At 50.4% G+C, this 27021-nt stretch overlaps 1 protein-coding gene across 16 annotated transcripts in view; it reads right to left on the bottom strand.

Moving 5' to 3' along the window:
* Positions 1 to 27021, bottom strand: part of ZFHX3 (zinc finger homeobox 3) — a 512524-nt gene that overhangs the window by 100162 nt on the left and 385341 nt on the right. The window contains exon 1 of one of the 16 annotated variants that reach the window (XM_090149541.1): positions 8515 to 8597. The exons of 13 other annotated variants lie outside the window; for them this stretch is intronic. The gene's annotated coding sequence lies outside the window, so the exon portion shown is untranslated. Of the gene's footprint in view, positions 1 to 1270; positions 8430 to 8497; positions 8598 to 27021 lie in introns of those variants that run through there. 2 more of the 16 variants (XM_090149538.1, XM_090149536.1) reach the window with 2 other exon arrangements.

Here is a 27021-nt window from a genome sequence, read left to right as displayed (position 1 = left end):
AAAAAGCTCAGTTGTCTCAGATGCTGTTTTGCTTACCTTAGCTAACATGACGCTCTGACACTGCCTTGTGACAGCTTTTGCCCTCCCACTGAAAATTTGTCCTTCACTACGTGCTTGCTTTAAATCGATCCCAGATTCTTCTGCACTGAGGATGCGTATTAATGTTCCCACGACATGACACATCCTCTCCATCTCTTTGCTACCTTCTGCCTTGAGGACAGTGATTCAAATCAAATGAAAACAAATTTATATTGGGTGAAAAACTGAGTAAAGCCAAACTCCATCAGCCTTGTGTTTCTGCTGAGAACACTGATGGGAGTACCTATGCAGACTTCAAAACAATGTGGAAAAAGAGCATCCCACTTTCAAAATACCCAGACAAAACAACATGCAGTTTACCAGCCTGGACAAACAAGTCTCTTAAAAAAATAGAAATTAAAAAAGATAAAATAGAAATCATCATTAAGTAGACAGCAGAACTGCAAAGCACAGAAGCTCCCTGGGAACACGTGCAGACGTGACACAACATGAACCTGCAGTACCAAGAACTCCCGATTGGCAGAAGACGCCTGACTGACAGCGGGGCCAAAAGGGCCAGCAGGGCTGGTGGGGCGGGAGGGTTAACAGCCTGATTGCAAAATCAATGTCATAAATGCTTGGTAAGTTACAGGAACATGCGGGAAGAGGAGGCCGCGATTGATAAAGGACTGCGGCTTTGATGCTGCACTGGGGACTTGTTTATTGACAAGAAAGCCGATCTCTTCTCCCAACCAGGCCAGGCCAGGCAAACCTGCAAGCGCTTAACAATTAATTGGTGGGCTTTGCTGCCGTGGGTGGCTTTAACGTGTCTCCCCCACTGCAAGTTAACCAGCGCTGGAGGTGCGGGATCGGTACACAGTTGTCAGCAGGTGCAGCACAGCCCCGCACACGGCCCCACACCTTCTGCCCATCATTGCATTTCCAGGGCTACTCCCGAGAGCGGTGCCGTAGGAGAAGGCACAGATTCATTTCCATTCACTCATGAACCCTAGCTATCTGTTTCTCTGAACTGAAAAGAACAACTCAGTTTTTAAGCAAACCAAGCTTCGAGCAGCAGTACAATGCCATCAGCTTGCTGTCATGGGCTCTGCCTCCCGCCTGTCCCCAGGCCATCCCCAGGTGACCCAGCCAGACAGCAGAGTGCTGAGGACAGCCCCGACCCACACACTGCGTGCCCCCCACCCGCCTCATGCTGTTTATCAGCCAGTCAATAAGAAAAGGTAGTTCTTACTTAAGGAGGCAGAAGTCAACTCGTCAGGTCGATCAGCACTCTGTCTGTAAACACGGTTTCCCGTAAAATCAATGAACTCCAGTTACGGAGAGAGCAGCCTGAGCGCCACAGACTCCCCGTGCTCCCACGCCGGGCAGTGGGGAGGGCTCTCCCTTGGTCCCTGCTCGGCCCCACACCCCTCGGCTGCCCCCAGTCCCACACCGCTCCACGGGCTGCAGGCAGCACACCAGGCCCGCTCTGTCCCTGCAGCTCCCCCGGCAGGCCGGAGTCTGGCAGATGGCTCTCTAAAGGCAGGCCGCTGTGGGCTAGGGCCCCAGGGCAGGCAGCAGACACGGCGCTGCGATGTCCCACAGCCGTACGGCCCTGTGTCCTGATGCCCCGTGCTGTCACCAGGCGCTGCTTTCAACCACGGCCGCTTCGCTGGCAGCCGCACTCCGACGGGAAGCAGGCAGAGTGATCCCATGCTGTCCTCGGCTCCCCCAGCCCCATCTCCTTGCACACACCACAGATGCCATCTTTCAGCCACGCTGCTCCCAGCAGCGGCCGCAGCTCAGGGTGGCCCTGCGCTCCCCCCGGGCGGTGGCGGAGGGAGACGGTGGGAGGAGGGGTTCCTGCTGTTGCCCAGGCTTCCCGAGAATTAAATATGAACAGCCGTGCTGTGTAATTTTAAATTGTTAATTAGCACAGGGTTAATTAGGCGGCCCTTTCACAAGAGGCTGTTTGGCAGTAAACCAAGACTGGAAGCAATGAGGAAGGAGGAAAACAAAAGGAGAAAGAGACAGTGAGAAACTGTTCCCTCTGCTAATGACCCACATGGCACCATGAAAAAAGGGTGCTGAGGACAGGGAAAAGATACAAGCAGATGCATTACATCCACGGCCATTACCCTGGAAGACACCCAGGCGGCCCCCCCTGCTCTTCCCGCAGCACACAGCGCTGCCACGAGCGGGGTCTGCTCCTCGCGACCCATCTGCAGCACACAGCTGGCTCTCTGATCCCAGGCTTTGTGCCGGGGCTGCACAGAAGACGTGGCTCACACAAGCACAGCCAGCGACTGGGCCTGAGCGCTGCCTGCTCTAGAAAGCTGCACAGTGGCCTCTAAACTTTGTAAATACACACCTACCTGTTGTGCCAACAGCCACCCCATAAATCAATACCATACACACAGGCTGAGACTGCCCTTGATTAGCTCTAGCACAGGTGCTGCTAGTTTGCAGGAGAAGAGGAAAGAGACGGAGAGGACAAAGAAAGCACAAGGGTGAAGGTGGGCTTGGAAGCCCTGCGCACCCCTCCTTGGTACACTCCTCTCGGCCTTTGGAAATGTCCTCAGAGGGACACAGTACGGCAAGGTGCTCGTGTCGTAGCACCATTAAGGTTGGAAAAGACCTCTACAAGCACCAGGTTCAACCGTCAGCCCATCACCACCATGCCCACTGACTCAACCACGTCTCGCTGAGATGCACTAGGCTTGGGAATGGAGAACAGAACCTTGGGTTGCTCCTCGGGCAGGAGCAAGGCAGTCATCCAATACGTCTGGAGTGGCGACATGAACGCAGAGCACCAAAGCCTCCCGTGTCACTTCCCAGCACCTGGCATGCCACAAAGCACTCTTGTAACATGCAGAAAACTATATGGAAAAACACAATAAAAATCATTACTTAGGATCAAGAATTCAGAATTTAAGGAAGAACAGAATGTATGTTGTTGCCAAAGCAACTTTAATTTTGCTCCACTATGCATACGGATTATGATACTGTTTTTAATTACACTATCACATATTGCCTCACTTAGCAAGCAGGATGGTCACATATGAGGGTAAGACAAAATTGCATAAGCATGTTGTCACTGTATGAGATTCATACAGTAGCTGTTCTCACATAAATATGTGGAAAGTCACTTCCTAGAATAGAAAGATCTTTTGAAATTTCCCAAGCAACATGAACTGGATACTCAAGCTTTGCAGAACACAGAGATTGCTTCAATTCCTAGTTTCACAAAATGCTTTATCTTCTAACAAACACAAGATATGCGTTCCAGCTCTTTCCCATTCATTAAGGTGCCAGAAAGATTGGCAGATCTTCATTACTACAGAGAGAAATGCTGAGGATTCTGTAACAGGACATTATTAGGATAAAATGGTATATATGAGCCAGAATTTATACATAATACTGAATGTAGATGCACAGCACGAGTGCTCTCTAGTTACAGGTTTCCATCCACCATATCTGCATTCTGAGATTCTTCTTATGCAACTTCTAAGAAGACTGAAAATAATGATATTTATTTGCAGAGTTCAATAATTTAAAAATAACTTCTACAGTAATTTTCTTTTTTCACATAGTAGGTTGCATCTTGCACCTTTCCAAGCAAGGCAGAGTTGTGTTTTGGCACAAACCTAATCACAGGGGAGCTGCCTCATCAACAAATGTGGTTTGCTCAGTATCCACAACCAGGTGCCCATGCTGCCAAGTCCTGAACAAGCTCTTTATCCAGCCTTCTTCCTCTTCTGAGCTTTAGCTCTACCTACTCAAATGCTTTAAGCCCAGCTTTGAAACTCCTGGAGTTTCTCTGCAGACACTGCTCCGTGCCAGACTGCTGTGTTCAGTGGAGACATGCCAACTCCATTGCAGCAGGAGGGGAACTAGGAAACCACGCACGCCTGCTGTGGGATAAAGGATCCTACCAGCAGTGACCCACAGGTTCCATCACACATTGACAAGAGTCCAGGGGCTGCAGGTCCTCAGCAACCAGTTCGCTTCTGCACTGATGCCAAGAATTCACTGGCTTCTGAGGTATTTAGGCTGGCCTGGATGGGACAAGGGTCCCAAAGAGGCTGAGGTAGGACACAGCGGTCGGCAGGAAGGGAAGCTCCATCAGGCACCTCCGATGGTCAGGATGGGACTCGGCCTGCAGGACGGCCGCATGGAGGGCTCATGGCCAGCAGCCAGCGGCTCTGAGGCCGGAGCTGACAGCACGACCAGCGCTGCACTGCGCACGCTCATTAGAAGGGCACAAAGCACAGGCAGTCTTACACCAGGCTCACATGCATAGGCACAGCAAGTTCCTCAGATCTTCACAGGATCATTAGCATAAACAGCTTTTCAAGCAGCGGGAAGCAAAGGAAACGTTGAACAAAACAGGGCTGAAAGCTGTAAGGCTCAAGCACTTGGCATGAAACTAAGAGAAAGGGTCTCCTTGAGAAGGTGAACCTTCTACATTATCCACATTTTTTTCTCTGTCCTTCACACCAGCTGAAGTTGAGCCAACAAGTGCACTGCAAGATGCAGGCTGCTTTTCAGAAGGCATTTTGTTATGAACTATTATTCCAAGTTTGCTGATCCCTTTGAGCCAGCTACTGTACTACACACAAAAATATTTATGTAATTGTCAACCCACTGCCATTGAGAACAGAGTAAATCCAGAGGAGTGCCAGAGTGCTTCAAGCAAACAGCTGGGGAAAAGCTCACTCAAAGCTCACTCATTCCTCCAGAGATGCTCTTTGGAATGAAAGTATTTCATGGCAGAGGTGAACTAGCTGAGGTCGCAGTTCTCTCTACAAAACAAAGCAAACCACTGCTTGGTTTATCAGTGACATGTCATTCACATGCTCCTAGGACAGGCAGCTTGTTTTCACGTCCTGCAGGAACCTTCCTCCTCTGTGTCAGACAGCAGAAGCTTCAGATTTTGTTTCAAAACACTGCATATTCCTTGATTCTTCAGTTTGCGCAATTCATTCCTTTGCTCTAAAACTCCAACGTTTCTTGTCAAACCTGGCTTCCAGCCTCCGCTGCAGCATAAAGAACTACACTCGCATCTGGTACCCATTTTCAGTGCAGTGTTACTGACCAAACTCCAAAAGCAACCAAACAGCTCTTGGGCCAAGCCGCTCCGCTCAGCTGCTGTCTCCACAGATACTCAAGTCCCATACCTTGGGGAAATGGTCCCACTCTTTCTCCCTTGTGCCAGTCTGAAGCTTGCCATTCCTCCCCCTTCATTTTTTACCATCGTAGCATGTTCAGTGAGAGCTACCACAGCTCCATGGGGCCACTTCTGCCTAACCATGAATGGCAGCAATGTCCAACAGGGCCATGTGCTAGGCAACATCTAACCCACAGAGATGCCCTGAATTGTTTGGAGTTTCAAACACCACCAACGACACCATCTTTGATACATTTGTCTATACTTACACCACCAGATCACTGTTCCCTGTTCCAAGAAAGTGCAGCATTTGTAGCGAGACTACAGGATGCAAACCACAGCAATGAGTCCTGAAAGTGAGAAATTCCAGCTGGCTTTTGCGGCTTTGCTGATGGTTCATCCATTCCTTCTTCCAGTTACTGGATGTGCTGAGCAGTCCCACCCAATGAGAAACACATGGCACATTTGCACTGCTACAGAGAGCTAGCTCCTACAAACCACGGCAGCCAAGCCTCAACCAGCCCTGCAACAAGACTCCAAAAGCAGACGCAGCCAACCTTAGATGGCCCCACTCGGGAAGCGAATGCGGTGCCGTCAGGCAGCACTCCCCAAGCGGTGCTCCTCAGCACAGTCTGCAGACTCGCATGCCGAGGGAAGAAGTCTTGCCAACGCTCCTTCCTTTCTGCTGATTTACCCAAACAACACATGTGTTCCAGAGTAGTGTCAAGGGCCAAAGAGAGGGTAAGAGTTTGATTCCTATGTCATGCAGACCTCCTCTGCCAGGGCTCAGATCCAGTCCTTGTTAGGAAACAGACACTGCCTGGTCCCAGGCACAGCCGCTCCTTCCCACCCTCTGGGAAAGCCTGTGGTGCTGCGCAAGCAGAGCATGCTCAGCGGCAGGATCTCATCAGCATGAGCTCATTTGGTAACCATTCTGTTCACTACTGAGACAAACACCACGATCTGTTAGTTCTGAATTACACACCGGTGGTGCAAAGCCACGCTGCAGAGGTCACAAGCACATGTGCACCAATTCACTACCAGTGTTTGGCACGGAGCTACACTGCTGGAAGGGAATCTTCAAAAATAAATAAATGAAGAGAACCCTGAAACAGGTAGAGAAATCTGCCAGATGCTTGGGAAACCTTCCCAAGTAGGCTACACGTAAGGCAAACTTAGCAGAACCGAGAGGGTTTCCACAAACAGAGCACCTGCAAACTCATCCACTTACAAAACACAGCCCTGCTATAAACTCTAGACACAGTACTTTGTTATTTATGTATTTTCTTTACCTGGGCAAAATAAACTCTTCTGATTGCAGCAACCAGAAGCCAATAACTACACGCCACTCAACAGGCTCAAAGTCTCAAGTTCATGCTCTCTTGGTTCACAGCAGGCAGCTGCTGCATCCCTGTAGCACTTCAGAGTAAACAGATCTCTTGTGAAAGTTTAACTATCTCACAAAGGAGAACTGACACCGATTCAGATAAATACAGGTTTCAAAGCACATGCCCAGTGGATCTGTACAGACTCCCATAGCCAGATACAACTGCATCCCAGCACGCCTACGTATAGCATCAGGCATCTTCAGAGCTGTCACTTCAGAGGTGGGGAAGGGACTTCCTACTCGTGCTTCTTGGGACCTCCAGGACTGAAAGCATTACTCTGCTGCTTGCCCTCTTGCTAATTATGGGTTTTATTTTTATTTCCTATTACCCTCCTGCTCTCCTGATGAGATTATCTTACCGGAACTGACACAGTTGGAGACTGTAGCCATACATGGAGCCTCTCAGGAGGCAATGCAATTTTATTTTCATTGATCAGAAATCAGCAGGGCAGTAAATGATGGGAAATTCCATTAGGAGAAATATTGGGCCACGAGACTGAATGATCTAGGTATGCCCAACTCCCACAAAGTCCTATCTCAGAGTCCCATCTGGATCCAAACAGTCATCTTTCTTCCTCCCAAATGGATAAGCTACTACTAACCTGCTGTTCTGAATCGCCGACCGCTCTGCTGGAAGTTGAGGCAATGCTGTCAAAACAGCCCCAAGGGTTCACTTAGTTGAAACGAAAAACTTTGGTACACACAACAGTGTTTAGCTCTCCCAGCTCAGCCTCACTGGCTGCTGTGGGATCAATGGGGTTTTATGAGCAAATGTCCTATTCCACCGCCAGCAGACAGCACTCCTCGCTCAGGTCAGGCAGGTGTGAGATGTGCCCACACACCAATGTGTTACTCAGCTCTCGGGTGGTCCCAGAGGAGCCAGGAAAAGCCGAGGAGAAGTCCCGGCCTCTGGCAAAGCATTACACCTCCACTACAGAAAGATCATTTCCTTTTCTTTAGGGACAGAAACCTCAGGGCACGCACCACTTTGGTGAAACCCCTTCTGACAAAGCACTACCAAATACTGTTATGAGCCCACGTGGACTGGAGCCCAAACTGAGAACCACACTGCAATCCTACTTGAAAATACAATGTACACAGAATTTTCACACTCAATTTCATATTCCTGGATTAAAATCCCACCATTATGCATCTCCCGACAAAAGCCCTCTCTGACCTCGCCGGCTGTTTCCTTCCTGCTGACGGCCGGGTTGTGCCTGTGCTGCTCACCTCCTGCAGCACGATGGCCCTGCCAGCACAGCACGGGTTAACAGGAGCTGACCGCAGCACAGTTGTTAAAGTAATCAATACCAGTGAGATACTAAAGCAGCATAAGCCACATTATTGATTGCCAAGCAGATGATAAAACTGTTTATTATGATAATTGCAGGGTGCCTGCAAGATGCTTCTAGTGCTGTCTTGAGCTTTTTACAAAAATAAGCATTGCCAGGGGACAGGCTGCTGTCTGAAGACCTCCTGAACCCTGCTTAAAGTCCTCTACTCTGCTGTGCCAAAGCAGAAACGCTGAGCTACCTGCAGCTCCAAGCTTGGATGCAGAAGGTCTCATTTCTAGAGACAGCCCCTGAGCATAGTGCATACACCCAAAGCCTGCTCGTGCTCTACATGCACAGACCTGCTCTTGCTGTTCTCTTGGGCAATGTCTTCCACAGAAGGAGAGAGGGACCAAAACTGTAAGATCAGTTTTCAGGTCTCCTTCTGATCAGACGAAAATCAAAACTCTTCTATTTCCCACTCCAAAACATTTTCTTCAGTATTTCAATTGCTTTTTCTCTCTACTCTACACTTTTTCCAGTTTATTTACATCCTTGCTAAAAAGTTAAATAGAATTCTTTTCTCTAAGGCCAAAATTATTGTGCAATACATTGAAAACTACTTTTCAGATGACTGAAACCCAGATATACCTGGCTCAGAGATTCACCTCTGCAAAGCTGGGCCTGTGCATGCTGGCTGCACCTCAAGGAGGATGACACAGCAGCTCGTCACCCTGCCTCCAGGTGTCTGCATGATGAACAGCTGATTTGCCTGGATACAGTGAGACAACATTCTGATTCTGAAGCTACCACAAATACCAAAAGTTCCTCTTGAGCTAAACACAGCAGCAGGCATTAACTGGCCTTCAGCAGACAAGTAAAATGCAGACTGCCAGATGGCATCCGCTCTAGCAAAAGTAACTCTGGCTTCAGGAACAGGAATGGAAACTATAACATAACTGGGCTCCACATTAACACTACTGTCAAATCACAGCTGAAAATGACTTCTAACAAGGCCTGAAGCTCCAGGGTTCTGTCAGCAGCTCCACGGGAACTAATTATGAAGTGCAGGTCCCATTATCTCCCAGTATGGACAAGGCTGTGACAGCTATGTTGTAGCATGAACCCAAAGGACCATATGCCATGGACTGCACACAGTGCTTGGTGCAGAACTCTACTATTCTGGCTGGGTGCTTTCACACCACTTGGGTCATGTTGTCCAGGTAATTATGGTCTACATTTGCAAAATAACCTTATTCCAGTCAAGGCAGTCCTACTGGCCTCAAGCTGCATCATGCCAACAACGGTGCTTCTGGCTGATGCTCTAGCCCCTCTTCCTCTTATCTTCTCTCAAGGGCACTGGCATGACCTCCCTGTTTCCCAGCACCCCCTTATTCCCTGTGCCCCAACACCAGCTCTTTTCCTCCACTCCCTCCTTTTTAAAGGCTGATGAAAGATTTTACTTATCCACCTTGCTCACCGAGTAGATAAAAGGCTAATGGCAGAATTGGCGATGTGATCAAAACTGCCACTTGGAGAGCAAGCAGCTCAAGAGCATGTGGCTGCTGCTCCAGAGACCGGACATGTGGCCAAGAGCTGCTGAAAACTGTCCCACATCACCCCAAAACACCACTGACAGGCCATAAAGCTCAGCACCGAGGGCTAGGAGGACCAGGGCTGCTCCCTCAGACTCCTGTCAGTAATCCTGAAGATAAAGCAAGACCAAAACAGTCCTTAATATTTAGAACCTGAAGAATGGGAGGAGATATTACTCCCTACCACTCTTTGGAGGACCAGCCACCACCATTCCCTTCCGTTCAGACCAAGGCGGAGCAGAACAGCTGATGAGCAGCCAGCACCCAGCACAGGTGTCAGGTTCTCCAAGACAATGCATTCTTTGTTCTGCTTAGGAAATCCACCACTATTTACAGCCAACCCCTGCTTCACACCTGCCCACAGTTACAAGCCCTTTGAAAGCCACCTCTCCGCCCTAAGCACCACACAGGCAGCTCGCAGCTCAACTCCCTGTGTCACACATCTCGGTCTGTGACCACTCCTCAGCCACAGAGCGAGCACAACCCCAGCTGCATGCAACAGCTGGCCGACTGGAGGCACGGCCCACAAGCCAAGGCCCTGCAGGCCTTCCCAGGCAGGGAGCCACACAGCAGCACCATACCCATCAGGACAAGGGGTGGACTTCTGTCCAACAGCAGCATCTTTCCAGCTCTTCATAAACCACAGCTGACAAGAAACAAAGCAGATCCGAGCAACGGGGCTTTTATCAGTGCAAAGCACGCTGCTCCCAGCACGGCTGCAGCACTGATACAGGAACCCACTGAGATCAGGGCTGCGGAGCATTCAGCTCAGCTCTGCTGTGCACCAACCACTGCTCGCCCTTCTCTGCAGGCCCAGGCGATGCAGCTCCCTCCCAGCGTCCCCCCACCCACACGATCCCCCAGGAGTGACCCCCACGTGGCACAGCAGCAGCCGCCGCGCGGCCGCCGTGCTGCACGCCCTCCCAGACACAGCACGTGGACGTGGGCTGCGCTCTGCCTACAGAGGAGCCAGGGACAGCAGCAGAGCGGTGTCCCAGCACCACTCACTTTTCTTGAAAACATCTGTTTTCATTATCAGTATTGCTTTTAATTAGCACTTAATTAATTAGCCTTAAGCCCTCAAACAGCTGGAGGAAAATTCTGTTCCTAAACGAACAATTAATAGGTGCACTACGGGAATTTTTTCTCATCTTCAGCAGTGCGTTTCTCAGCAGAGCTGCGGGGTGAGCTGCCCAGTGCGTGGCTCATCCCTGGGCACCTCCAGCCTGCACAGCACACACAGCCTGCACAGCCCGTGCAGCCCGCTGTCACCCAGTGCCTGCTCAGCACAACTGGCTCTGCGGCCTGAGCCTGAAGGGCGGAACTGGAACTGTGGCACTGCTGACAGCAGGTCCCTGTGAGCCGCCCCTATTCCTCCCCTGGTCACTGAGGAGGTCAGACAGCCTAATGCCCGCCTCACCTGTGGAAGGCCCCTGATAATTTAGTTTGTTCAAGAGTTTGGGCAAAGCACAGTCCAAAAAGATAGAGCCCTATGAGATACATAAGAAAACAGGTCCATTTGTAGCACAAGTACCAGAAATAGGGTCTCTGGATCAAGTGTTTCTTTGCACAACCAGAACCAAGAATGCTCATAGGAGCAGCTCCAGCACACCGCCTCAACCACTTCTGAGAAAGCAAAAAGATGGGGAAGGTGAAGGAAGCGAACACTTGCAGTGTCCAATGAGCTCAGATACCAATCAGACCACAAAGCACCTAGGGGGAAAAAAGGAAACACACAGCAATTAATTCTTGGCTTCCTGTTCTAGCTGTAGGCAAGGGAAGGTGCACGGCGGAGGAGCCTGCAACACGTGGAGCTGGGATCTGCTCCAACAGCCCAGGGGCAACAGCGCTGGCTCCCAACCTGGGAAACCCAGGGCGGCTCTCCAGCAGGTGAGGGCTGGGGCAGCTCCCTGGGGGAGGGAACAACGTCAGCATCATTTCTTCTGACTGTTCTGTGGCAGGCCACATGGCAAGAAGTCCCTTAAAGAGAGAATGGGGGCAGGCTATAAAATAAACCCAATCTTGCTACTGAGCTTCAGCTGGAAACTGAAATAGAAGTGAAGCGTCAACAAAGTACAAATAATTTCTCACTCTTTAAAGAATTTCTCAAAGAATAAAAGTAAAAGAAAGCAGGTGGAGAGGAAATAAACCTGTATAACAACTGAACTAATGTATACACTGGTATAAACAAAGGAAGGAGCTGGAAGAGAAGGACATGAAAAATCTCCCAGTTCCACATAGGCATTCAACAAGAGGCTTAAAATCCAGTTTCTCTTTCCAAAGATAGCTTGTTTCTCTCTCTTTGCAAGGTACAGATAGAGAAGATACACAAAACTCTTGTGTAAATCATACTCAACTGCTAGCTGTGCTGCAGGGAGAATGTCAGATCGTTGTGTATGTACGATGACCATGGTCAACACTTCCAAAGGTGGCAGAAGTCAGACAAGTCACCTTTATGAAACAGAAAATTAAAAACAAACAAACAAACAAACCAACCTCTGTCACAAAATAGTCTGGAACAGTGCACACCTTCAAGACTTACAACTTCATTTTTACACCTCAACAAACTTCCGTTTTCTTTCCAACAGCTCCCCATACAACATTTGTAACAGAAGGAACTCACTCAGCCTAGAGAAGCCCTGCCCCATGCTGAAGTCTGGCAGCTGCCCCTTGGAAACCAGCCAAGCAAGAGAAGAATACATTTGCCACATCTTTTCCTTTCTTTCAGTTTTCTTCCCCTAGAAGAAGGACAATCACAGCGTGTATTGGGAGCCAAAGCATCCCTGTAACACCACAGCCGAGAGGACAAGACTTTGGTGAGAGCCTTCAGAGATGCGCAGAAGTGCAAAAGCATCCAGCAATATGCCACTGACCTTGCAGGCAAGAAGTTCCAGATCCCAAACCTAGAGACTGCCAAGAACCCTCACCCCATCGCACAGGGCATCTCCTTCCAGCTTCCTTCTGCTTGCTCTGCCCAGCCACAAGGCAGAGGCACCAGCTTCACAAGTTAGACAAAGAATGAAGTAATTTACAAAACAAGTCTCTAATTTACAAACTCTCCTTCTCACCCCACACATCCCTTCCCTACCAGGCAGGGAAAACCAGCAGGCAACCTGCCACGTTCTTGCAGGCCAGGTTTTAACTACTTGCATAAGTGAGGATAGAGAGAGAGCCTTCAGGAGGCTGAGCGAGAGAAAGCAAGGCCTGAAGGAATCATTAGATCATCCTGTCTGGCGCCCTGCACGTCAAGAGCTAAAAGGCTGCGGCTCCTTGTCAGCTATCCGCCGAGATGATCAGTTTGAGAGGCTGGAAAGTAGTTTGTACACCTGTTCATACACTTGTAGGGTCTATTTATCAATGAAAATAGGAAATATACACTTTTCAAGTCACATAATTGCACATAATTTTAAAATGCTGAGGACTTTATTGATTAGTTTCTCATTACAAAGAAGGATTAAAATAATAATACTTGAGGTGTGTTTACATAATTTATATGAATGAAAGTGACGAGACAGTGCACAAGCCATCCCTAGGCCCAGAAGCTGTGGTCTGAACTCCCATCTCTAACTCTGTAAAGTCAACTCCACGGGAATTGACTCACGACAGCAGTGATGAAGGTTCCTTGCGATTTCAGCCAAGAAGAACGTGCAAGTACAACAAAGCTGGGACCTCCATGAACTCTCCCCTCATACTTCTGTGCATGTCCATGCCAGGAGTTGCACAAAAAGAAAGTACTCTTTGATGACACAAGAAATAGCAGCACTCATCTTTCACCCTAGCAGCATTATTCCTGCTTTGCAGAAAGCACCACTCGCAGGGAAAATGACATCCTCTGCCTGGTTAAAAAACAAACCAACCAAACTTACTTTTTCTTGTACTGAATATTTCTGATAAAGATGACTTCATGGGTCACTTCCCGAGTTTCAGCATTTCTTCAGGCTGTATGTTTCTGCTGGAGCTGGAGGTCATTTTCCACTACAGGAAGTAAATAGCTGAGCAGATCACAGGTCTAACAACAGAGAAATGGGTGCTCACCCCATCTGCAGCACAGTCCAGATGTGTCACCGAACAACTTGGACAGCTCTGAACACTGGACTGGAGAGCATCACCGAGCACTCTTCTAAAACAGCTCTCCACTCTGGAGAAAAGCAGTAAGCAAAGGCCAGTGGTTTTACTCAAGTCAGTAGAACACAAACATCAGTGAAACTGAATACAAGCCTCCAGCATCGAAACTACACAACAGTTTCCCTCTCCATTGAACTTCTTTCCTCAAGGATACATGCTCTGGTAACAGCAGTACGCTGGCTGCTTGGAAATAACGTCTCCAGGAAAGCTGAACCCTGCATGTCCTCTGCACAGTGGTAACCTTCTGCTGACATAAAGACCAGCAGAGCCATCCCGATCATCCTGCCTCAACGTCCTTCTGTCTATCCTCAGCTTGATTCAGGTCCTTCCTTTTCAGTGAAGCCAAGAGCCAAATCATAGCAAGAGTCATCTGGAGCCCAGCCAGCCTTGTATTTGATCTTTCAGCTCCAAGGGGACATAAAAACAGCATTCAAGTCTTTGGAACCAGTCCAACCCGCGACAGCAGCATCTGGTGGACTGCACAGCTCATCCTTTGCCTCGGATGACGCAAAATCCTTTCCTGGGTCTCTGCAATCTGGCACAGCCATTCTGGGTCTCCGTACCACCCAACATACCATCTTCTGAGACTTCAACTGAATCCCTTCCTTACCCGTAACTCTTAAAGGGATGTGACTGAGTTTAAGATATTTTACCAGCAACATTTCCTGAAGTCCATTACCTAATTCCTCTCCTGATGTGGACCGTATCTTGCAACAGATAATTCTATGGATGATTCTCCAACCTATTTTAAAATATCTCTGGTAGAAATAGCATAGGGTAGCATTGAAAAATACAGCTGGGAACAAGAAATTCAATTAAAATTGAATTTTAACAGACCACAAAGTGGGAATGAGAAGGAAGACGAAAACTAACAATGCATGACTACCTTTTCCTCCCCAAGGACTACAATTCTTGAAAAAAACAAATCAGCGTTTCAGTATTTTGCATTCTGAGATGCACAGTACCCACAAAATGCGTGCACACCGGAGGCTGTTGGGGATCTCTGGCTAGCTAGGTAGTCAGGTGCAGGAGCAGACCCTTCTCCTCCTGTTGCTCACACCATGCACAGCACACGCCAGCAGTGCCGCCAGGGCTGGAGGAGGCTCTGTGAGTTTGCACAATGGGAAGCCACGAGCATCAACAGAGGACCTCTACGAACAGTAGAACTGCTTCTCTTCATAGCAGCCACAGTAGATGCAAATCTGGATGCTCTGAAAGCTGAGCTGCAAACTGTTTCCCTTTTCTAAGCAGGGGAGATGATCTTGCTGGCAGCCGCTACCCTCAAGTTGAACTGTGAGATCCACAAAGCCTCTGCGGGCAGTCTGAGCACTGCCCAAACGCTGACGTGATGCCTCTGAATTCCCCACAGGACCAAAGACAGAAGGGAATTTCCTGGGTGTGATAATAAAGCAACAGTAATTGCAATTCTTACCCTCTGGTCTTTTTTAGAAGCTACACGACGATGCACTGGAAGAACAACTAAAAACTGGAATCCAAGGGTCTCCTGGGTCTCACCTTCATATCTTCAGGCACTGAAGTCTCGTGGCTGAATGTACCAGCCATGAAACAAGACAAGCTTTCTGGCTTTCAGCCTGAGTCACAGTCATCCTTGTGCCCGTCCTGAGCGAGATCCTCTGATGAGTATGAAGCTGATGTATTGTGGACTGTGGTACAAGGCGACAGTGATTGATTTTCTTTTTAACCACAAATTGCAACTGCCAAAGCACAGCACAGCTTGGGCTACTGATCAAGTGCTGCTGGTGCTCAGAACTTCTTGCAGAATTCAGATATGGTACAAGTCAGAGGCTGGCAATGGACTCTGGCACAACAGCCAGGATTAAAGGAGCAAGGTCTGGACACAAGGCGGCTGCTCTGATGAAAGATCTGAAAGGCGTGGAGGAGCAGACACCAGGAGACACATCGGGATCAGCACCCGATGATGCTGTGAATCAGAGCACATGGACTGCTGCCCAAACACCGCGAAGCTCACTGCATTCGTGGGCACACAAGGGATGAGTCATGTACCTGCACTTATCTCTGGTCACCTGGTGGCTGCATGGAGCTGGAACATCACCCAGAGACCCGCGCTCCCTCCGCACACACCGCCCCTTCCAGGGGACAGAACCAGACTACAGGAGCAAATGCCACCCGCAGGAAGTGTTCCATTGCAGAACAGCCTTGGCCAGCCAGGCCTGGTGCCTCGTTCTGGGTGGAGCCCTTCAGGGTAGGCCAGAGCCCTTCTCCCACGGCAGGCGGCCAGAGCCGTCCCCAGGCTCTGCTCCACGGGCCACGTCTGCTGCCAACTCCTGGAGACAGCTACCACCCTATCTATCACCCTCACTCTGGGGTGGAGACTGCTGACTGTCTGCTTCACCACACTTTCCCCCCTTATGCTTTCTTTAAATGCAGTAAAAGAATACTATTTCTTTAAAAACGGTAATAGAGCTGGTATAACTAAGACGTAAAACTTGAACTATATTGCACAAATAGAATAAAACAGCAATTCATTCACAGACAGGAATAGCCAAGTACACCTTAGGCAGGTTCAACATCAAGTGTTCCTACCTACCCACCAGCTCATGGGTTGTGCTGCTGTGCGAGTGCAGAATAGCAAATACAGCACCTGCATGGAAAGGGCTGGGAGGAGCAGAACAGACTGCTGAGGTCTCATTAGCTTTATCTCAATAACAAAGTTATGAGTGTTAAGAAAGGAAGAATAACTGAAGAGGCAGCAATAAGAGGAACCCAAGTTTATCCAAGATGCACTGTGCACATAGACTCCATATCTTTCCTTACTAACTTAACCATCCCTTGCTCAATACTGTGTACACAGGGAATTCAGGAAGAGATGGGAGCCAGCCAAGACTTAAGAAAGACATGAAAGTAGATCTGGAGAAGATGATTTAAAGAAAATGCTGCCCTGGACGGAAGTTACCTGGATGGTGTTATAGACTGTGGTGCTCACTAACCTCGCTGGCAGAGTGGGATCTGCTGACAGCATCACATGGGAACACGAGCAGTGCAGCAGAAGACCAAAACACTACACAAGACAACTGTGACTTGAGGACCAGAACATTGAAAAAGGATCTAAACTCAGAAGTGTAACATGAAAAATAGGAATTTCTGCTCTAAATTCAGGATTTACCAGTAAGGAATTGCAAAGCAGGAGGCAGACTGTCGTGCTTGGCAGGATTGCAGAACCAACAATGCAACACAGCTCTGAAAAAGGCAAAAAGTGACCCTATGATACTGCTCTGGGTGTTCCTAAAGATAATAGCATGCTAAGGCCACTGCAGGACCTCCACTGGAATTGCCTGGAGAGCTGTGACCTCATCACAGCAGAAACAACTTCAGCTGGAGCAGGTGCAGAGGGCAGTCTGCAGTATGGCACAGGGATGGCTTCAGCGCTGGAGCACAAAGCTGTATGATGTGACTGAGCCAGGCACTGGCTGGGAGCAGCTGTGTGCAGGTGTGCACACGTGTGCATGAGATTGTGCACAGTGAGGTGGCAGAAGTCAGGAACTCCTCCAGTGGAAGCAGCATGGCTGCAAGCCATGTCCGAGCAAGGAAGCCACGACATCAATATTTAGAGACAAATGCCTGCTCCAGCAGTGGAAGGAGGGAGTCTTAATGACCCAGCATTAGTGTTTCCAAGAAGAGGTAACTCAGGCAACCCTGAATACATAGAAGATCTGTTCTGGCAGATTTACATTTCCACTCTAGGTAGCTCTCACTGACAGAGCAGCCTTCAGACCTGAATGCTTCTGCTCCAGCAAACCCCTCAGCTCTCACAGACACAGCAGCCCAGGTTTAAAATTGCTCCAAAAGAGTGTTCTGAAGAAACCACGCAGTGAGGAGGTGCATAGCTCTGGACGTGCAGCGTGAGCCCTGGAACAGCAACCACAGTGCCCCATGTAATTAACAAGTCAATACTTCTCTGTATTCTCTAAGTTGAGTTTCTGGGTGACATCAGTGCGGCAGCCATGGTGCAGGCCTTGGGCCACGCTACCGCAACTGCACTAACAGTTTATTGGTTTATAAGTTAACTTTCCTACTTTTCCTTGTTTATTTCTTTTGCTGGGAGATAAGTCAACAGGCCAAAGCGATTGTGCTGTTTATTATGCAATTGTTTGTCAGTTAATATTTGTGTTCCAGCAAGGCAAGGACCAGATAACAGCCCGCGCGGCTCGCTCTCCGTTGCAGACTGAGGGCTGTGCTCCACTCGCTGCCATACGCTGCTGGCTGCTGTCCCACACAGCACACACACGACCACAGGCCTTCAGGTTGAGCTCAGCTTCTTCTGGCTCCAACTTCTCCTACTGCAACATGAGAATAATGGCGGCAATGTCTTCTGGCAGCAGCCAGAACTAAAAGGATTAATCTGTTACATCTCTGTAAAAGTACTTCAATAATTAAGAGGAGCAACTGCTGAACAAGATTAGCAACAGACTAGAACAAAATATAACAAGCAACAGGGGCCTCTGCAGAAGCACTGCAGTGCCACACCTCCCGTGGCTGTGCAGCATCCCGCAGTGCTCCTGCTCCTTCACCCCACTGCTGACATGCAGAGGGCATCCGATGCTGATGTCTCCTTTACATTCTGCTCTGCCCTCCACCATTACCACTGCAGCTCTTCTCCATTTGTCACCGAGGCCAGTTCGGCGCTGTTTTTTGCTGGACACGTCACTGATTCAAGCTGAAGGAAGAAAGCACTGCTGGAGTGCTTTACTGGTGCCCAGGTCCCGAGGGCTCCCCAGCTGTCCTCCCAGCCCCCAGGATGGGCACTTGCTGCGGGACACTGGGATGTGGTCGGGCCATGCAGGCACGAAGGGTGGCAGGGCTCAGCTGCGGGGCAGCGTGCACAGATCAGGCAGCAGGTCAATGCCTGAGCAGCAGCTGGCAGAGTGATGTGATTCACCAAGCGCAGTATGGATGCAGGGCAACGCACAGAGCCCATCCTACTGGCACTGCCCACCTGAGCCCTGTCCTTAACACATCACGTTGGCACTGTGTCCTGCAGGCTGCCCCGATCCGTCCCCCCGCAGTGAGGGCCCTGTGCTTTGCAGACAGTTCCGAGCCCTCAGGAGCAGCCCCAGCAGCAGCACTGCCCTCCCGCAGGGCTGGGCACAGCCTGCAGCCCCAAGCAGCCACGCATACTCACTGCGTGCTGCCGAGTACATTTAAAACATGACCTGCAATATGACCTAAATTTTGCTTCTGCAAAATGGAAATCATAGCTCTGAGCGTCCTCCTCGGGCATCACAGTTGCTTTGTTGCCTGCTCTATGTAGGACACAGGTTTTCTACTCCTCCCAGGTTTGGGCAAACAAATGGAAAACTAAGGGAATGGTGAAACAAAGGGCAATGCCATGGCTGAACAGGAAGAAACTTGTTTGGCAACTGTTAGGCAGCAAACAATTGTAGGAACTTCTTGAAAGGTTTGTATGGATGCAAGAATGGCCATCACAGCCCATCTGTGCCAGTCCCATAAAAACAGAAAAGCAGAACAGGAAGGATCCATCCTAAAGGCCTTATATGCTTCAAGTTTTCAGGATATGGAACGGAAGGACCACAATACCCGCATTCTCTCCTCTTCACTGAATATGTGCAAGAAAATGAAGTGCTTTTGCACAGTTAATTCCATCAGCTTCCCAGAGGAATAATTTCCCACTGCTCCGCAGGAAGGTCTGTACCTGATGGTACAGCACAGCAAGGCATAATCAGGTTCTCCTCTCCCCACCGCTGGGTGTGCTGGGAGAACCAGCACCACTCATTCCCTCACACCTGCACCTCTGCAGGCCGGGGAAGGAGCAGGTGTTAAGGAGAGCCCAACAGTGGTTTAGCAGGAGCTACACCTCTGGGAATGGATTCGATGTCAAGTGTCAGCAAGTAAATTGCTATTGGCTTCTCAATAAGCAGCAGTAGTGAGCTAAGTGTTTCCCTGTGTTGTGCAGGCTCTCTCCGACTCAATACAGCGGTATTGACAGCACAATCACAGAGTAATCCAGGCTCCACTAATATCTCAGCACTTCCTCATTGAAAATACACTTTCCACTTGGACATCAGCCCATTAGCACAGGCTGAGCCATAAGCGTCTCCCCCGGCCCGTGAGGATGTGCAGCGCATGGCCCCAGCTGCTGCCCGGAGCGCAGCCGAGATCACAGAGAAGGGCCTCTTGTTCCAATGAGAAGTCACCAATGGAAACAGGATGAAAGGTAATCAAAAAGTCTTTACAACTCAAATCTCTGTAGATTCTGAAAAATTGGTATTTCCTTGCTAGACAACAGAAGTTCATTCAGGGAATTAACTCTCCTCTTGCCCCTTACCCTCCACCTGTCATCCTTCCTCACTATCTTATCTCTAAACTCAGACCATAGATTCCTCCAGGCAGAAGCCTCTCCTTTCATCCACTGAAAGCCAGAGACCTGCTCCCACACCATGGAAATCCCGACATCCAGCTCCCACCTACGGGGCACAATAATGCTCCTCTGCTGGCAGAAACACCATGTGAGGGATGCGATGCTGGAAGTCCTTTGGATGCCTTCACCTGGAGAAAGACCCTTGTGCTTCCCCACAGCTGCTGTCACACCACTAAGCACACATTATCCCTATAACAGCTGCACTAGAGATCTACGTAACACCCAGAGCCCTGCAGGTTCCCCAGGAAGCTCTCGGCACATTCTGCCACTAGCAGCCACTGCCCTGTGTGGGGACATCCCAATGCCTTTGCTGGGGAACAAGAACCTTCACACTGCTTTGAGCCATGGCAGTAAAAGTCACCTAAGTTATTTGGGTATGGAGAAGAGACAGAGATAAAGGAAAGTACGTGAAAAACGTCACGTTTAACACAAGTTAAACACGTGTATGTCATGAACATGCAAGAGATCTTAACTGTCTGAGCTGCATGCCTCTTGGTTAACCTATTACTAACTTCCCAATTAATTCAGCAATGCAGATCACCTTTAACTAAATAGCACCCACTTCCAAAAACCAACAACACAAAGATGAGAGCAGGAAACGAAAAGCAGGAGAACTGCTTGCAGAGGGGCCCTCTCCAGCTGTGCCAATGGCCCCAGGAGCTGTGGACAGCATCAGCACGCAGAGCCCAATGGCACGCAGAGCCCAGGGCAGCAGCACACGCAGCGCTCACTGCTCGCAGTGCGGCTGGCGCAGGCACGCGGCCCCGCGTTCTCCACATTCAGAAGTTGCATTCATGTGGAAAGCTGGTGCCCCACAGCAAACAGCAAAGAGAGGGGCCTGCAGAATGGGCTGATACATTCGCTTCTGCTTTAATCTATTTTGGTAACAATAACAGTGAACCCAGTAGGACGGGCCATGGGGAAGGCCAGCACACAGCACAGCCGCTGCCTCCCACTGCCCCACACAGCCTCTCCTGGGGACTGCCCCAGGGACTTCACAACCACCACCGCTGTAAAAACCAGATTAATACAAGTGTGCCTTCCTGTTCTGCAGCGTGTCCTGAGGTGCTCGGCACGGTGCCAGACCTTCAACCCAAACGATTCCCTGCGCCCCTGTGAGGAGCATCTTCCATCTCACCAAGCCTGCAGAGCATCAGCACAGCAGGCGAGTTCCAAGTCACAGCACTCTGCAGTTGGAGCTTCTGCTGCTGGCAGAAAGGCTGTGCTGTATGTAACCCGACAGGGAGCAGATTTCTGGCAAGAAAAAGGTTAATGCTGCTCCAGACGGCAATCTGATAAATGGCTCTGCAGAAAGCAGGTTCTCTCACTTTGAGATATGATGTCACTAACCTTTATTGATCCACAATCAGAGAACTTTGCTTATCTCTCTCCTGTGATATGCTGCCCTCCTGTACTCAACTAGTGTTTAATACACTGCTGGGCATCTTGCACTCTTTACAGCTCACACCACCCCTCCACCAGGGACAGTATTTTACGGCTGTGCCAGTCTGGCCAACCTGTGGGATGAGGCTCCATGTGCACAGTGAGCCCCAGCCTACTGCAGCCCCAGGGCCAGGAGCACAGTCCCCAGCCAGCACCCAAGGGAGCACTATGCCCTCGGAAGGTGCTGCTGCTCCTGCCTTTAGGCCTGCATGGCAGCACAGCATTCACCACAGGCCTGCACACATCAGGCCCAGTGTTTTGTTGCACACACACAAGCAGCTCCTGGAGAACGGCTGAACAATCAGGTGGCAAAACTTGTAAGTGGAACAATTACATCAGCCATGTGCAGTGATGGGTGGAGAGGAGCCTCGGAGAACCCCGCAGCATGGGGGCATGTACAGCATGTTTCTGCAAGGTAACATGCAAATGTCTATGAGCTACTGATGCGTGCTTTTGGTTTTTATTCCTCCAGGAGAAAAGTCTGCACCTCACTGGGGACGAACCAATGAAAACTCCACACAACCAGAGCTGTGCAGGACAGCAAAGGGACCACCAAGCCACCACCACGAGTGGTGGGAGACTGGGAACCCCGAGAGGGTGAGCAGAAAGCAAAGAGATGGACCAGAAGAAGACAGAGGTGTTTAAATGCAGCAAGTGGTATGAAGAAGTACATCAGCTGCTCCCACCCACAGCACCCAAACCAAAGCAGCACCGCCCACGTTCGCGATGCAGTGCCACCAGCCATCGCTGAATGCAAGAGATGGCACAGGTGATGGGAGGTGAGACGCAGTGAAACGCTCCAAGGTTTGCTTTGAAGGTTACATGAACCTTTCTGTTTCGGTGGATAATTGCTTGAGTAAAGCTTTAGAAAAGAAGTGACAGATTAATATGTTTCCCAATAAGCTATGACCTATTTTACTCTTTACTCATCAATGTCCCCCCCCCAAAACCCAACCATTCTGTATTGATGCAGAGGGGTTTCAGGTCAGGAGTTGGGGCATGTGAGGAAGCAGTGGCACTGGGATAGAAGGACAGGCAGCTTGCTCTGAGCAAAAGCATTCCTTTGGTACTGCCAGAGTTCTGCTCTAGGCCTTTATTTTGGGGACTCTATAAATAAACTGCTACACAGACAGGTCAGAAAAGAAGAAAATTAGGAAGAAATATCTACTTTGCACAGTCAAATTACCACAAATTACTGTTCTGATCCAGTCTGGTGATTCTTATAGATTCAGACACGCACTGAACTTTCTTTTTTTAATTAAAGGTCTTTTGAACTACATGCTTCTTAAAATAGTAAATTACACCCTTCTCCAACTCATGAAAATAAATTAGGAATGCTGTCCGAATTACCAACCTGGACAGAAAGCACAGAAATCCCAAACTTAGATTTCCTGCAAGTCAAGAGACATTTGGATTAGGGGTTTTGGACTGTGACCTGTTAATACTCCTGCTCAGTCGTTAAGTTCACACACAGAACACCAAACATTTCAGGATTCAAAGCAGCAGCACAGGGCAGCTGCTGAATCACACTCTGTTACTTCAACAGCTGAAATCAACACAGACCAACCAGAAAAATGCTTCGGCAGACACTGATCTTAAAAGCAAACCCCAATAAACACAGAGATGCTGTTAATGAATGTTCTTCATCCCGGTGCCGCCTCTCCCTGTCAGCCACACAATATTTACAACAGAAGTCATCCTGGGTAACTCCTCTGCTTCACAGAGAGGTGCAGAAAGCAGTTACCAGTCTTCATGAACAGAAACACACAGAAAAAACAGCTGAATTCCCAGCCAGTTACTGGCTTACAAAGAGCGAGGACTGATCTGCCACCCACAGGAGCTCACGAAGCGCCTTCCCCAGCAGCACAGCACGGCATGCAGGCAGAAGCTTCTGTGCTCCTGCAGACCAGACGCTGTACCATGGGGCACGGGTAGCCTGAGCTCCAGACACAGAAACACATCCCAGGGCCAAGCCAGCCTTGGCACCCTGCACAGCATCGACTCCCACATGGCCTTCCCTGCACCTCCAGGACAGAGATCAGTACCTGCTGAGGCAGGAGTCTGATGCCCTAAACAGCAGAGAAACCCAGTACCAACCTGCCCCAACCCAGGACACTGCCATCATCAGGGTGAGCAGGATTCACGAACGTCAAACAACAAAGAACAGTCAGTTAGCAACCCTCAAGCACCTTTTAGCTGAGGCTGTTCTCCTCAATACCAAAGATTTTCTTCAGCTTTCCCATTGCCACTACTCCAGTAATTCACACATCTCTTCAAACAAGGGGAGCCAACCTCATGCCTAAAAGCATGGGACTTGTGTTTCACAGCCACTGCTCGTCTTGTGTTAAGTCACCAGAAATTTAAAGAAAGAATTCAGCTGGTCCAATCGCTCAGATGTTTCCTCCACAGGAAAAAAAGAAAAAAAAGAAAAAAAGAAAAAAAGAAAAAAAGAAAAAAAAGAAAAAAAGAAAAAAAGAAAAAAAGAAAAAAAAGAAAAAGCCTTTGGTGTAAATATATCCCACTACAGCTCAGCATCTTCCCTCCATTAGGGATAGATCATGAGTCTTAGCAGATCCCTGCCAAAACAGCAGTATTTGGAATAGTTACAATTTTTAATGTACATCCTCTGCGATAACTTCACAACATCAGGAAAACACAATTCAGCACGGCTGGCACAGACGGGGCCAGCAAAGGAACTTCATTTCTGGAGGACACCACTTTTAAACAGAAGCCGTTCCAAGGGACTGCCTCATCCCAGCCTCACCTACTGGCCCCCATCACCACGCTGCTGGAAAGCGAGAGCGTGCCGCGAAGCACCGAGCAAAGCGCCCCGCACGGACTGAACAGCACGTACAGCACCGCCTTCGCACCGCTCCGCCCTGCAGTCCCACAGCGGCGAGCACCTTCCGTCCTGAGGGAACGCTGCGGCAGGAGCAGGGCTCTGCCCCAAAAGGCAGAGCTTTTTCTTTTCTGTATTTAAAAGGTGCTGCTGGAGGTAGAAACACATGAAAGTCCGTGTAGGACAAGGAAAGGAATTATCCCTCCCATTGATTTTCGCTCTGGGGTATTAGAAAGAACACAGCATTTATCTGGAGATTTCTTCCCAAAGCTAACTACGGACTTTCAAACGTAAATGAGACTTGAAAGGGGCTTATCGGACGAGCGATCTGCCGCAACCATCATCGCCGAAAGTGGGAGCCCCGGCGGGGAGCTCTGTGATGCCATTGTTCCTCTCCGGACATCTGAAAGCTGCCATTATTGTCCCCGACTTCAAACAGCAGCCAAGAGGGCACGGCCGAGGGACGAGGACCGGGCAGGAGCTGCGGGACGGGGAGCTTTCCCACACGCCTTCCCCTCCCGAAACCATCGCTCCCGTCTCCCCGCCCTCGGCGGGTCCCCTCGGCTCGCTCCGCGCCGGGGCCGTCACGGGGAGCGGGGGGACGCGGGCGGGGAACCCGGAGGTGGCGACGGACTCGCCGCGTCCCCACAGCACCTCTGCGGCTCCGCCCCGGCACGAAGCGCAGCCCCCCGCGAGGCCCCGAGCCGGGCTGCCCCCGGCGGCAGGTAGGTGGGAGCCTGTAATTGGTGAGGCAGCAGATTAGAAATATCGGCAGCCTCTAAGTAAGACTTTAATTTACTGGCAGATCAATAGCGCTAGGGTTATATTGGCAAAGTGTCTACAACTCTATTGACTCACGCAATTCCTCTTATCAATTTATCAGAAATCTGGAAGCCAGAAGATATTGTTCGAAGAAAAAAGGCAGCAGGAGTTTGAACACTTAGCATGGGCTGCCCAATCAGGTTCTCAGCGCTAAGCATTTTACAGCAGATGTATCTGCTGCAAAGGAGGCTAATATGTGATATGATTAAGAGCTAACTTGCCTCCCCACACACCACGCAGCCTTTTCAAGCCGCTCCTCACCTCAGACCTTTGCACTGCGCACATCGCTACGATGCAAGAAGTGCCAGCAGCCCCAGTGGAACGTGGAAAACCAGCACTCTGCATCACAAGGTCCTAAATTCGGACCGGCCGTCCAACCGCAGCCAGGCTGAACTCGGTTTCCCATAAAAGGAGCCTTACGGGACTTCCTCCAGCACTGAGAATCTGCTCATAGGGATTCCAGAAAAATCACTCCTTCCACACTTACATAGAAAATGAGGAGAGGGCAGGTATACCCTCAAACCTTACTTCTCACCCTCAGACGAAGAACTCGACACACGGGGCCCATTCCTTTACCCACAGGCTGCTGCAGCAGAGTGTGGCTGAGCCAAGGCTGTGGGCCGGGCTGCTCTGCTGGGGAGCAGGGAAGGAGCCGGGGGAAAGACCGCACACCTCCTCCATCTGCTGAGCGCCTCTGCATCCCCCAGACACCTTGTGCAGTCACCACAGCGAGGCAGGGCACGAACCTGTCCCTACCCCCAAGGCACTGTGCTGCACTGCCCTCAGAAACCAACCCAAACGAACCCCCGAGCTCTGTCACCAGGAGAGCAGTGCGTCCCAGCCCACCCCCACGCTGAGGGTGCGCAGAGGCACTCCCTGGAGCAGGGTCACACAGCCACCCCTGCAGGGCAGCCGCGCTCCTGGCAAGTTACAGACGGGTAGTTTAGCATCAGAACGAGCCCCTGGTGGCCTCCTTCATCCCATTCACAGCCACACTCGGTCTTTAACCGGGACAACCTGATGCGAGGAGGAGAGCAGCGAAACTGTTTGCATTTGCTCAGTGTTACCATGAAGAAACTCGGGCACCAGGTTCTGCTCCCGGCCCTGCACACAGCTCACTGCTGCCCCATGCCCTAACAACAGCGCCCGCCACTGGGGCGGGCCAGGCCACCGTGGAAACACAAGTCTCCTCTTGGCCACATCCAGCCACGTCACAGCACATCTGTGAACACGGAGGAAGGATGGAGGCTGTCCTCGCAATCCCACAGGCCTCAGCGTTGCGGAGCACCCATTCTCCAGGGGGACGCCCAGGTCCTGCTGCCAGGGCCCACGCGGAGGGCAGGGAGCCCCCCAGCCCCGACCAACTGCCGGCCCCGTCACGACAGTGCTGCGCCCGCACTGCACCGGCGCAGGGCAGTGGCTCGGCCACATCGTCCATCATCATGGAGAGAGCAGAACACAGGTTGAGCTGCCCTGGAAAGCAGCTCACAAAGCAGGTCCTGCGGCGTGGCCTGCAGCTCCTGCCTGCGCATGGGCGGGATGCATCTTGCAAGAGACCAGTTCAGCTGTAAATAAAGCTTCAACTTGATTGGAGACTGTCCCAATTGCTTAATGGCCCTCCTCTATTTAAATGCAGATTTGAACTTTTCACCCAGGGTCGGGCAGATGGAGCCCGGCCCGGCCCCAGCAGGGTCCAGGCGCCAGGCCCTCTCTGCCGCAGCGGACAGCCGGACCCCCACCGCAAGGTGCAGCGGGGCCTGGGCGGCCGCCGGCTCTATGGGAAACCCCATCCGGAGGGCAACGGCGACTCGGCCTGGCGGCCCCAATGGAGCGCGTTCAGTGCTCAGCAGAAAGCAGAGGTGAGGCAAACCCCTCAGAAGCAGAAATGGGACCGTCGATGCAGGCCCTACAGCCACAGTTCAGCCAGAATATC

The sequence above is a fragment of the Phasianus colchicus genome, chromosome 13, assembly GCF_987193195.1.
Source record: "Phasianus colchicus chromosome 13, bPhaCol1.hap1.1, whole genome shotgun sequence".
NCBI classification, from domain to species: domain Eukaryota; kingdom Metazoa; phylum Chordata; class Aves; order Galliformes; family Phasianidae; genus Phasianus; species Phasianus colchicus.
This window is presented reverse-complemented; position numbering and strand designations above follow the sequence as displayed.